Below are 10,370 nucleotides of genomic sequence, written 5' to 3'. Positions count from 1 at the left end.
AGCCCAACAGGGAGATGTGTACTGGAATGGGAAAACTAGACACACAAAAGGGACACCACATTTACTGATGTTAAAGGACAGTCACCTGAAGGGTCATCCCTCTTTTCCTTCACCTGTGCAAATCCCAGACTGATCAAATAGCTTTCTGGAAGGTCACTAGTCAAGAAGAGAAGGACCCAACAGCCACCATTTCCAAGTCAGCGTGACTTAAGACACACAAGGACAGCCTCAGGTTTATATTGTGGTCCATCATCCCTGTTGGAAGACATCTCCCTAGACCACAGTGTCTTTGGGATTCTAGATTAAAGCCAGGGATAACATGGCAGAATGCAAGGAGAACAAACTTCACAAGAGGAATTTCTTGAGCACACACATTTTACACAATAGATGCAGACATTCACTGCCCAGGATCCATGAACCCCAGCCCACTGATGATACAGAGGAAGAGTACAAAGACCTGCACAAAGATTTCAGCAGGTTCATGTTGCCCACCTCACTGGCTGCAGGCATTGAGGCAGAACTCAGCAGCAAGGTTTGCCAGCAGGAATGGTGTGGAATGGCAAAGGGGCCCAGGCTAACCAACCTGGGCTAACAAGCTGTCCCTGGCACTGTGGGAGCACAAGCTGCAGTCATGGCACAAAAGGAAGCCTGAGGCAGTCCTGGGTGATGTGGAGATGGGAGAAGCAGTGTGCACCTAAAGAGTACCTGGCATCCCACAGTCTGGTTGGCAGAAGCAGCTTGAGGGCTCTGAGGGTTCTCTGGGTTTGTTGCTGGCAGAGGTGCTTATATTCTACTGACAGCTGTCCTGCCAGTGGTACAGGTTTCTGCACATCTGTACTCTTCCATCAGGGATGACCTGGACCTGTCTGAACTGCTGAAAGGAGACAGACAGTAGACACAATCTACTCAAAAAACTGATTGCCGTCTAGACTTGCACTGTGAAGCAAATTCTGCTTCAGCTTTACCAAGAACACCCAGGTGATCAGAAAACAAATGAGAAAAACAGAGTTGGGTCACAGGGTGAAACTAAGCAAGGAGTGGTCCAATCCAACAGCAGCTGCACAGAGCAATCACAAATGCTCTCCTATCCCAGGTGTTTTCTGTGCTCAACAGCTGGGAGCAGTCAGAGGTGTGATCTCTGCCCTTGGTAAGAACTGGGCATGAGCATCTCCGAAGTGGGAGAACACATCCCAGGGTAAACAGAATAACTTTGCTGTAGATGCTCCTCCTCAGATTCTGTATCTTGAGAGACCCAAGATATAAGTATCAGCCCCCCATTAGCTCTGCAGTAGTGGAGCTGTAAATTGAGAGACATTCAGCATATTTTTAACAGCTTAGCAATAAAGAAATCATGCCATGGATGGTTTAGATGCACTTCACCCCCTTAGCTGTCCATGTAGGGAGTGCTCTGAGCTAAACACTCCCTGCAGTCCCAGGCGTTAACTGGCACCAGGCTAGGAGGAAATCCCAGAGAGAAGTTCTTCCTTCCCCCAAAAGACTAGTGAAAGCCCCACTTGCTAGACTACAGAAAGAATGCACGGGTCATTCTGAGTGACACGGAATCACTGTACAGCATCAACATGCCAGAGATTGCTTCCTAAAACTGCTTCTTCAGTTGTAAAATCAACAGAAGAGCTCACTCTGCACCTGCTGGGGTTTAATTGGTTTGGCCACAGGTGGCCAGGCTGCACAATATAATATCCTTTGTGTTCTGGTACAGTCTTTGTGCTTTCCTTTTGCAGCTGCAAATTCCTCATTAAGCATGTGTGGACACAGAAATACAAAGCAGAGATTATCACAAGGTGTTGGGACAGTGAGGTCTATCCACATTCCAGTTGTCAGCTCTGTTAGGGCAAGGCCCTGGCCACTATTCTCCTCTTTCCCTCAGCCCACTGGTTCCATCTACATTACTGCCTCACATAATGCAACAGCCTTTACTGGTTCACAGTTCAGTTACCTCCACTCTACAGATTTTTGCCCTAATGTTGAGGCAAACTTAATTGCTCAAATGAAGTGTGCTTCAGGCCCTTCCTGTGCTGCCTTTTAAACGCAAAAGCAGTCCCACAGTAAAATCTACAGAATCATTGAAATAATTCTTCAGGTCTCATCTTCAGTGCATTGCCCACAAGATATATGACAATGGTGGGATGGATCATGCTGTTCTAACACTGGTCACTCCCCAAGTTGCAATTTTTTTTTTTCCCTTCTACTGTTATACTGCATTATTCTGGCCTCTATCCCTCTATTTTTTAGTAATTGTTCAAAGGTCTTTGGGACAGGCCTTAACTTTTCATTACATACAGTCTTGAGTCTGATTGGGATCCTTAGAAGCAATAATACAGAATCATAATAATAGCTGCAGAGCAGTGGTAATACTCTCCAGTTGTAATGGGCATGCTGGAAAGATTACTTGATGTTTATAAAGCTTTTTCAGACTCTTAGATAAAAGTCAAGCTAGTGATGCACAGGATTTATTATTCTATTCAGCACTTCAGTATCCAAGGCTAGCATCTATTCCAGTTGAAAAAGATTTTTACTGTATTGTAAAATGGAAACAAAATGAAATATATGCAGTGCATGGTGCTTTATATATAACACACAGGCAGCACAGGAACAGAATTTCGTTATTGAAATGGATGTGGCTGAAGCTGTTACACACAGTAGGTAAAAGACCAGATTCAATGACCTCTTATTCCATTTAATCAAAATTGTTAGTATATGGTTTTCCAAAGGCCAAAGAAAATTTCTGGGTTTTTTTTTTTTTTCTTCTTCTCTTTGTTACATATTTCATCACTTTGTAATAAACCTTTGTAGCTCCTTATGATGTGAATCTCGAGCAGCCTTGACCAGCAAAGAAAAGAAAATAAAGCGTATGCAGGCTTAGCAAACAAAGCCACAGTTCTCCTGTAATACCCTGTACATTTAACCACCAGATCACAACCATGTGAGGAGGCTGCACTCTCTCTTCCTCATCACAAGTTTCTGCTCATTTCACAGCATCCCCCACTGCTCTATTTAGATGCAAGTTCCCCCCTCCTCCTGCTTTGCACTTGCTGAGCACAGAGGGAAGGCGATGCTGTTTTAATGGTGCTGGTTATGCTATACGTGGTCTTGCTGTTTCTAGGAATAGACATGCTCCGACATCAATTAACATCTAATTGCAGGAATTAATCTTGTTCCTCTGTCTCAGACACCACAGAGATCAAACCAAGCCCATTTGCAGCTCTATTTTTAATTTAGTGGAATTACAGTTTTTTTCCATCCAGTGAAAAATAATTAAGTGACACGCTGTCCAGAGAATACTCAGTTCAGGGATCTGGGTGTTTATGAAGAAGTGAACCAAGCAGGAAAAGATCATAACTGTTCGTGCCAAAGCATCTTTGTTCCTGCAAGTCTTTCCTCTCTTCACACCTTCTCACCACTACTTCTCTTCACACCTTCCTGCTTGAGTGATCCTTAGAGGGACAGTGAGAATTATGAGAGTGGCTTGGGAAAGAGCTGAATTTACCACCCTAGCAGATAATCCCTAATTCTCAGGGTCATCCTGTGCATAAGGGCAAAACAAGTGTGGAAGGAAGATAAAACAAGAAAGTGGAGGGAAAGGATTTAAGAACAACCACCACCATTAAGAAACCAACCAACCAAAAATCAAGCAAAATGTTTTTATGGCTTTCCCTTAAAGCAGTTGCCCATCTTCTTACTTCCTGAACACAGACATTGCAGGCCACAGACAAGGCTTTGTACTGTATTTTGCAATTTTTTGTACCAAATGAAGCAAAGCAGCTTTCAGCAGAGAGATTCCAGTTTTAAGATCCTGCCCCAGTTTCCTGCACAAGTGAGCAAGGATCGCTTGAGTGTGGCCAGTGAAGTTAGGGTGGAAACAGATTGGATTATTTAGCCAGAAAAGAACAGAATCCTACACAATAAGAATGCACCTGCAACTATCAGAAAGCAGAGCTGTAAAGGGCTGTGTGACATAACTCAGACAGGAGACTGCACTCTGGGACTGGGTCACAACACCTTCTGTACCAAACCTAAAGCAGCTGAAGGAGGCATTATGTCCATGTACAATGCAGACTGCTGATCTATATTTATGGAAAGCTCTTTGATGGCTCCTTTGGTTTTCAGAAAGAGCTGAACCCCTCTTCCTCATTCCTAGGTTAAATTGGCAATGTCCTAGGTTAAATTCCAAGGTCAATTGGCATGACATGTAGCATCATTCATTTTTACTGCCTGTGTCAATCCAATTACTCTTTTAGCTCGTCAGCACCACAGACCTGAGCTGATTTCACCTAAGGCTGTCACCCCTTTTCTTCCTTTTTCTGTCATTTGCCAAATACAACATGCCCAGTGATAAATAACACTGGACCACTCCTCCTGCTTCCTCTTGCTAAAGGAGAAAGTGGAATATTCCCATTTCATACCAAGAAATGCAGTTTAAGAAAAAGGTGCATCTGTGAAGCTTTCTGGCACCTTTACTGAAGGTCACTCCCTGTGTGAGGAGCCCATTTGGAGGTGATGAACATCAGTCAGCTCCACACACAGGGACACTTCCAAATTTAAAAAAAAAAAAATGGTGTAGAGGAGCACCACCATTCCATTTGCTCTCATAGGTTTTCAAAAATCCCACCTTCTTACTTTCAAAAAGAAGAATGGTTCCCAGAGCTTTGGCAACCAGACTCATGATCCCCACACTGCACTGTAGTCATAAACATGACAAGTGTTGGTGGAGATCTGCCATCTCATGCCTGACTGGAGGAACTTCTGGCTCCTTTAGAAGGGCAAGATGCTCAAAAACAGGACTCAGTTTGGTGATAGTTTTCCAGGAAAAGGTCAAATTTACACATGCTTATGTGTCAGTGAAGGGCAGAGGCAGGCTGTGAGTAGCAATCTGTGCTAAGTAAGACAAAAAAAACCCAAAAAGCATTTATTCAATGCACATCATTAGTTACTTAATTTACATTCCTACCAAGCAGCAATAAACATCCTTCTGCTGCTTCCCATTTCCCCTCCCCCCAGCTTTTCCATTAGGAGCTCAGCTGGAGGCAAGGAAGGAATGGGAGAGGAGGGAAACAGAGAACCTAATTCTATATATCTAGTTCTCAAAATACTGATACATAATTCTGCCAAATGCATGTTTCCTTGGCTCATGACCTTTGTGCCCCCAGCAGTCCTTACTCAGTGGTGACAGCAGAGCTCCCAGCTACTAACCACATCTCAACAGCAATTTGATTCACTTGGCACTTCTTCCACTACCTTATTTCTGGAGTTTGCCCCTCTTCCTCCTAATTGCATCCCCCCAAACCACCAATAATCCATACCATTGCAAACCAGTAATTTTACCCAGCAAGAGAAAGTAATGCAATCAGCACAAGAGCTGAAAGAATCCATCCTCTACTGTCTCATCCTATCCTACAGTAAACATACTTCCTTAGGAGATGGACATTGTAATGAAGCAAGAACATGAAGAAGAGCAAACCATTCCCAGCATAAAGGTCTTAATTCTCTGTTCAGGTGAAACTCTACAAAACACATAAAGCAAGGACCATTCAATTTGGATGGTATTTTCCTCGCTTGGAAATCACACAGAATTTTTTGGTATGAAAAAGCACTTGCTATCAAGTACTAAATATATCCTAGGGTATGGAAGAAAAGAAAGAATACAGAGTTAAAACTCTCAGATAAAGAAAATAACCTTAATGTAAACGCTATGCACAAAACCAGTATTTTAAAAAGTGAGCCATGCTCAAACAAAAACATTTTCACATTCAGAGACCTTTCTTTCTTTCTTTTTTCACAGACCTCAAAGGCACAGACAGAGACACCCTGATCGCAGAGCAATCAGGTTACTTCTTCAGAGGAACAGATACACACCTGAACTCAAGAGTAACAAACAAGTACAGTTAAAGTGGGGCAAACAAGAGAAAAGAAATCAAGTAGCTAAACACAAGACTGGCTTGGGGAACACGCCCCAGGCATGGATACTATGCTGACTCACACCAGCACTTTACATGGTTTTTGTAAAGAGAAGACAAGGTTTTATTGAGTAGGAGAAAAGGGTGTTTAGATTAAAAACTGTAGTATCCCATTTCTGACTTAAACTGCAAAGCAAATCAAAGTGTGACTACCTCAGTTTTCCATTTATATAATCATGATACTAACATTCAGACACCTTTTAAAAATATTTTACTATCTTTGTTTGACAAATGCAACATTAATTAAGTTTATTCATGCTAGTCACTTCCATCATACTCATTAGCTCTACTTGAAGACATCACAGCTTTATTAGAGACACCAAAACTGCTTCATAAATTTCAATTACCTAGTACAAATCATTATTACTATTATTTTATTAACTCGTGTAATTGCCTATTGTGCATACAATCACAAAGTTAATATATGCAAATACTTCAGAAGTTCTTTCTGTAACTTTTATCTCTGTATTTGGCATCTGTGTACGCTTATGTAATTTTGTCATTAGTTTTAAAATCTCCATCCTGAACTTGTCACTGTGCTCACACACTAGTGTGATTTAGACATTAAAACACAAACTTTTAAATGGTCTTATTATTTCCAAAGCAGCTATTTGTATCACTGAAAAAAAAAAAATCATCTTACCATTCAGATGTATGCAGACATATCCATATTTATAAGAAATCTTGAAAAAGAGGCTCAGATCATTATTTCTTTGACTAGTTTTTAAAAAAAGAAAACAAAGACAGACACCTAGCTGGTTCTTGGGCATAATGTAGCAAGAACCCAAATTACTAACCCACAGCTTTCACTCAGCTGTTGCCTATTGATGGTAATGGTCTGCTTTTACAGCACACCTGAGGACTTAAAAGATGCACCTGAGAGAAGGCAGCACTCAGTTTTGAGCATTAGTCTAGGGACCACTATTAATTGGTAAAATAATTACGTGTTCCCTGAGGCAGAGATCAGAACCCTGGTCACCCAGGTAACTGAAGTAATTCACATGGGAGCCAAATTTTCTTTACTATATATTATTTTCTGGATGATGGCTTAGCTTCAATAACACAGGTAACAAGTACTGTGCATCTCTGCCAGCAAACTGCAGGCTTAAGAGTATTTCTGGGAGCAGAGAGAGATGTGACTTTGAAAGTTGTGAGGTTGCAAAGAGAACAATCTTTCACTTGCTGCACAGTTTCTCTGACAAGGTGTTGTATACCAAGATGACACCTTCATCTCTTCTCCTACAATGAGGATGCATTAAGGAAGAAATAAAAGCTCTCTTTTCTTTGTAGGCATCTCTGCTCAGTAAGGAATTCCAGACAATATCCCAAATGTTTCCTAATTAACACTTGAGCTCTAAAAAGAGACAAGATGGATGAAGAACCCTTCCACTCAAAATTTCCTGCTGGTTAGATCTGTGTTGTGGATCACTGTTCTGGAAACACTGTTCTGGCAGTCATGTTGATATACTTAGCTACAGCACATTCAAGAAGCACAAGTGGGATTTGATACAGGTTTCAGACTCAGCTCCAGAGAGAAGCCATTAAAAAATAAAACATTGTGGCATTTAAAGCGCTGTACTTCATTGTGCTGAATTGGTTTTGGTATCCAGCTCCCAGAAACTGACATAATGAAGCTGTACTGACTTGCTTTCCTTGAACTAAACGAGCATCTGCAAGTAAACAAAGCAAGTTGTTTTCAAAAGAAAAAAAAGGGGTGGACGGGTGGGGGAAATGTACAAAACTAAATTGATGGAAAGCCGAAAGCGCCTGCAATATTACAATGAAACAAGAAATTTCAGGTACGACTGTGGTGGTTTTACCCAGGCAAGGATGAGCAGGGCTGCACAGACCCAAACCCTGCTGGGACACACAGCAGCGGCTGCCAGCCGGGGAGCCGCGATGCGCCGCAGCCCCAAGAACCGCATGGGAAAGAATGGAACCGCGACTGGGAAAGGCAGGAGAACAACAGGCAGAAACAGAACGAATCGCAGGGCATCTCTTGTAAATAAACATAACAACGATGGAATTACTGTAAAATCAAATTATACGAATTACAGACGGCAAGCTGCAGAGCAGCCTGATTGCTCACTGCGGGCGGAGCGGGCGGAGGACACCGCCGGCATTGCCAGCAGCTCCTCACCCGCACCGGGATGCAGGGTTACTAAATACATGTTTAACACACCTGGGGCTTGAGCCCGGGGCGCTGGCGGGACGAGGGAAAGCCAAGCCGCTCGTTGTGCCCGGAGAGAGGACAGCAGGCCCGGGGAGCCGCGGCGCAGCCTGCTCGGCCCGGCGGTCTGCGGCTCCCTCTGCCGGGGCTGCGCCATGGCTGCCGCGCTGTGCTGCCTCTCGGCGGGTGTAAGCCTGGCACAGCCTGCCCTGTCCCTCAGCGCCCGGCCGTGCTGCCTCTCGGCGGGTACAGCCCTGTCACAGCCTTTCCTGTCCCTCAGCGCCCGGCTGGCTGAGGGAGAGGCGGCGAGGAGCCGGGCACGGCCCCGGGAGCCCCTCCGAGGGGAAGCGGCCGGGCCGGGGAAACTTTCCCTCGGGGTGCGGCCGCTGGCAGAGGCGCGGGGCCTGCAGCCTGGGAGCAGAGAGAAGCCGGGGGCGGTGGTGGAAGCGCGGCGGGAGGCGGTCGGGCCCTGGTGTGGAGCCCAGAGCGGGGAGCGGGGCAGGGCAGGGCTGTGCTGGCTCCTCGCCGTGAGGGAAGGGCGGGAATGCCGGCCGTGCGCCTTGAGGAGCCCCGGGAGAGCTGCTGCAGTGCTCTGCCTTTCACCTGCTATCTCATCTCAGCAAGGTGCCTCTCCCCGGCAGGGATACACCGCCTTTGCTGTAACAAGCATTCTCCTTTCCAATTTGAATGGTGTCCTTCAATAAAATGAGTTGTTTTTGTCGTTTATTCTGTCTGTACAAAACTCACCAGATTTGTTGCTGGAGATAAAGGTATAGCAAAGGACAGTGTTTAACAAAGATATCAAAGGGTTTCTCACAAAGCGATGCTCAATGCACACTTCACTTTATTGATACTAAGGAAATAAATAGATGGCAATTGCAGATTATCCCTCTCTACAGAGAAAAGAACTTTCCCCGGCAGTTTTTAATGTAAAATTACACCTGACGTCCAAAACGCCCAGATCGGTTCTTTCAGCTGTGTTTCACTAAGGATCCTAGAACAAAATAGTAAACCTTTAAATACATGATTGCATTCAGCTCACAATGTCAACCTCAATATGTCACTGTTGCCCTTCTGGCTGGTGGATATCAGCCAGCATTATGTGGATTTCAGAAAGCATTAAATAGTTATTAGGTTGCTTTCCCTTCAATCTTTCCTTGCCCAGCAGTTAGGTTGGGCATTCCAACCATTTGCTTGGGATACTCTGCAAGAAATGATGTAAAAGAAACAAAACCAAATATTGCCTCAGCTTCTGTAATAGTGTGAATCTCATACTGTAGCTCAGGTAAATCTTCCTTTGAGGTCTTGTTCCCACAAACTGCTACTTAACCCACCTACCTTTATTTTTTAATAAAATTGTCTTTAAAATGTATGTGGAACATTGGAGGGGACAAGGTATACAAGGACAGAAAGTGCACTGTCAGCCAAATAAGCAGCTAAATGCAATAAATAAGTAATGAGAGGAAGCAGAAGGCCCTGAAACATGGGCCCATAAAAATGTGGGAATGCCCAGGAGAGCAGTCTTGTAAAAGAGCAAACACTACAGCTTTGCTTCCAGACAGCCACCCAGCACAGAGGATGTGGAAGAGAAAGCTACCCCTGATGAGGACAGATGCAGTAAGGCTCCAAATGCAGGCACAGGCACTTCCAGGGATAGAAATATTAATGCTTCACACAGGAGTCAGAGAGATGCTAATTGCAGATCCCAGGGGAAAGGAGAATCAGTTCCTGCTTGCAATGATGAGCTCTGTGCGTCTGTCCTAGAAGGATCAGGCAGGCTGCCATTTCAGGTCACTGAAAATCTGTGGTGTTGCTCAGAAATGACTAAAGCCAATTCAGGGAAATCGGGAATTGTCACCTCTTTTTCCTTCCCTTTTTCCAAGATGAGAAGGGCAATACTCACCTTTCCCTAATGCCACGTGTCCAACATTTGTTGGAAAGTGACACTGTCATGAAGCCGATAAATCCAAGTTGATACCATTATTCCCAAGAGTTTCATTGATTTGTTATATAGCAAGGAACATTATTAACTGCCCAGATCACTGTGTGCCCTTGGCTTCACAGTTTTCCATTTAAATAGATGGAGACTGGGGGAGATATTTTCAAAGATAGGAGCTGTAAATTTAAGCACTATTTGATTTTCAGAGAGCTGAGATTTCTTAACTACCAGTGAAATGAATCGGAGGTGAATTTGCTCAGCACTGCTGAAAATTAGGATGGTTTTA

This window comes from Lichenostomus cassidix, chromosome 3, assembly GCF_008360975.1.
Source record: "Lichenostomus cassidix isolate B80296 chromosome 3, HeHo_3.0, whole genome shotgun sequence".
Classification (NCBI taxonomy): domain Eukaryota; kingdom Metazoa; phylum Chordata; class Aves; order Passeriformes; family Meliphagidae; genus Lichenostomus; species Lichenostomus cassidix.
The sequence above is the reverse complement of the archived record's forward strand: the minus strand, read 5'-3'. Positions refer to the sequence as shown.